This window comes from Amia ocellicauda, unplaced genomic scaffold (assembly GCF_036373705.1).
Source record: "Amia ocellicauda isolate fAmiCal2 unplaced genomic scaffold, fAmiCal2.hap1 HAP1_SCAFFOLD_192, whole genome shotgun sequence".
Taxonomy (NCBI): domain Eukaryota; kingdom Metazoa; phylum Chordata; class Actinopteri; order Amiiformes; family Amiidae; genus Amia; species Amia ocellicauda.
Genome location: NW_027102755.1, coordinates 37,510 through 40,797, shown reverse-complemented (window position 1 = coordinate 40,797; position 3,288 = coordinate 37,510). Strand labels below are relative to the sequence as shown.

Here is a 3,288-nt window from a genome sequence, read left to right as displayed (position 1 = left end):
GCCTCATTCTCAAGGCTATCTTCTATAATACACCTCTCAAAAAAATAAGGGAACAAGTAATCATCACAGCATAACACCAAGTCAATTACACTTCAGGCATATCAATCTGTACAGTTAAGAATCCAAAGCGGTGGTGAATCACTCTCTCCTTTTTTGGTGCAAATTAAAGTGACAGCAGGTGCACCGGAGAGAGGCAACTGCAAGACAACCCCAAAAAGGGAATGGTTTTGCAGGTGGTGGCCACAGACGATTGCTCTCTCCTTATCCTTCCTGACTGATTCTTCTCTAGTTTTGCCTTTTGCTAGTGTCCTTGTCACTACTGGTATTATGAGGCGCTCCCTGCAGCCCATTCAGGTTGCACAGGTAGTCCAGCTCCTCCAGTATGGCACATCCATACGTGCCGTCTGAAGAAAGTTTGCTGTGTCTCCCAGTACAGTCTCAAAAGCATGGAGGTGGGAGAGTTACGAATTATGCAATGTACGGTGAAGATCTTGAGGTTTCCTAGACTTCGATCACGGAGATCCGATGTGTGATTTAAGAGTTCCCGCAGTTTTCTTGATCAGTATATAATCTCCCGGTGGACGTATACATCCTCTCAGAATGGCCGAGTGGTCTAATTTGCCAGACTTAAGGTGTTGTTCCCTTGAAGAGTGTAGAAGGGTTTTCTGGTCTCCTGATGGAGGTGTGTGTTCAAATCCCACTTCTGACAGATTGATTTATAGCATCACCAATGCTAGGAATTGCAAAAGTGTTCTTTTCACACTTGTGTGTAATGCATTTTGCAGCCAAATTACATAAACATGAGGAAATGCCTGGCAGAGAGACTCCTTTTGATGGCCGGTTAGCTCAGTTGGTTAGAGCGTGGTGCTAATAACGGCAAGGTCTTGGGTTCGATCCCCACATCGGCCAAGACCGATCGTAGGTGCTCATCCGTCTAGTTCGAGTCCTGTTTTTTGAATGTTTGACATGAAACTCCCTGAAGGCAAGCGTAGTAGTGCACTTAAGCAGTGGTAGGATCCACAAGACTTCATCAAGCCATGTCAAAGTCGGCCATCTACATGCACACGGGAAAATGTCCTTTCGCCGCTTTGCTTTTCTCAGAACACTTCATTTGCATTCTGTCCTCTGATAGTTTCAACTCGTGGGCTCCTGCCAATTCCTTATTACACAGACTTGGAGAGGGAAGCAATGCCAGTGGCTTCAAGAATCAACGCAAGTTTCATGAATGGCACATCTAAGCCATGGTGCCAACCAGACATTGAGCTGTTGGTCACCTCGACTCGGTTGCATAAGTGTTGAAAGTCACGGATTCCCGCAATTCTGTGGCCGCATTCTCAAGGCTATCTTCTATAATACACCTCTCAAAAAAATAAGGGAACAAGTAATCATCACAGCATAATACCAAGTCAGTTACAGTTCAGGCATATTAATCTGTACAGTTAGGAAGCCTAAGCGGTTGTGAATCACTGTCTCTTGTTTTGGTGCAAATGAAAGTGACAGCAGGTGCACCGGAGATAGGCAACAGCAAGACAACCCCAAAAAGGGAATGGTTTTGCAGGTGGTGGCCACAGACGATTGCTCTCTCCTTATCCTTCCTGACTGATTCTTCTCTAGTTTTGCCTTTTGCTAGTGTCCTTGTCACTACTGGAATTATGAGGTGCTCCCTGCAGCCCATTCAGGTTGCACAGGTAGTCCAGCTCCTCCAGTATGGCACATCCATACGTGCTATCAGAAGAACCAGAAGGACCAGTATCTGCTTTTTTGTGCGAGGAGGAACAGGAGGAGCATTGCCTGAGCCCTCCAAAATGACCTCCAGCAGTCTACTGGTGTGCATGTTTCTGACTAAACTGTCAGAAACAGACTCTATGAGGGTGGCACGAGGGCCCGTCATCCTCTAGTGGGACCTGTGCTCACAGCCCAGCACCGTGCAGCTCGATTGGTATTCGTGAAAGAGTGTGGAGGCACCGTGGTGAACGTTATTCTGTCTGCAACATCATCCAGCATGATCGGTTTGGCTGCTGGTTTGGAGAGAAACACAAAGTGCCCTCTGTGTATTCACTATGCAACCATCAACAACTCTGACCTGGTCATATATATGTCCCAGGGCATCATCCTGTGTCTGGTCCATAGCGAAATCGGAAACCCGGTTGAAGGCGGGATCCAGTGTCGGGCCTTCCACTGGAAGAAGGAGAGAGGAGGTGAGTCCCAGAACTCGTTCCTTCCCCTGGGTCCAACAGGGTACTGTTGGCTGCTACACGACTGGAGTCAGAGGGAAGGCTGTCCCTGCCCCTCTCATCACCTGCAGTCACTAATGGTGATCGGTCCCCAGAGACATGTCCCAATTGTGCCCCAGCCAAATCAGACAATGAGAGCCTAGGATCTTTAATATTGGACAGAAATTCAGAGCCTCTGGGTCGTCCTCCGGTCCCATCTTTGGAATCTGCAGACCTGCCCAAGCCGGGTTTGCTGCGGTAAACAGCAGGGTTAGGTGCAGGAGCTGGTACTTGAAGTTGCTGGACAAGCGTCTCGAGAGTTTGTTGTTTTTGAGCCTGCAGCTTCACCACTGGGGCCAACAACTGTTCCACTGGAGACGCCTCCATAGCTGTCCTTCCGGGTACAGAGTTCAGGGTAAGTATGTCACAAAGCTTCCCCACATTGGCCACCAAATGTAAATGCCGGACACAATAAACGGAGAGAGTCTCGGGTTCCGGCGGTGTCCGAGCTTTATTGGGGTTCACAATAGTCCAACAGAAAAAAACACAAAAAGGGGAAAACAAGGCAAAACCAGCACACAAAACATCCACACAAACAGGGTGCTCCGGGCAGTCACAATAAAGTCTCCCTCGGGGAAGGAGAGGGATTAAATAGATGAAGCACACCTGCCAATGACGTCACAGTCGCCTCAGTGATCATTGCCTGCAGCCGTGAGCTCACAAGCTGTCTGCGAAGCAGCGGACAACACGGCTGCAACACATGAGCACCTAATTAGTGTGCGTCAGCAGCAGCCATGCCGTGACAGACAGCGTCCTGCCAAAATCACAATAAGATGTATAAAAGTACAGAAAAACAAAATGTAATAAACTAAAAATGATCTTTAATACATAGAACTAAAGAAAATAGGTTTAGTGTTTACAGATTCCTTTTTGGAAATACAATGACATGCATTACAAATGAGTATTTACATTTTATTTACAGCTGGTGCTCATGTGTCACTGTGCCCCTCAGGCTGTGGCAGGCGGTGACATATTGGGCAGCCAGGGAGGCTGTTTGTCCCTCCTCCAGGAGGAC

The 3,288-nt window shown here is 47.8% G+C and overlaps 1 non-coding gene across 1 annotated transcript; it reads left to right on the top strand.

Moving 5' to 3' along the window:
* The first annotated feature begins 835 nt into the window (after positions 1-835).
* On the top strand, positions 836-909 carry trnai-aau (transfer RNA isoleucine (anticodon AAU)). The gene has a single exon. It is a non-coding gene; the product is annotated as a tRNA-Ile (tRNA).
* Positions 910-3,288: the final 2,379 nt, after the last annotated feature.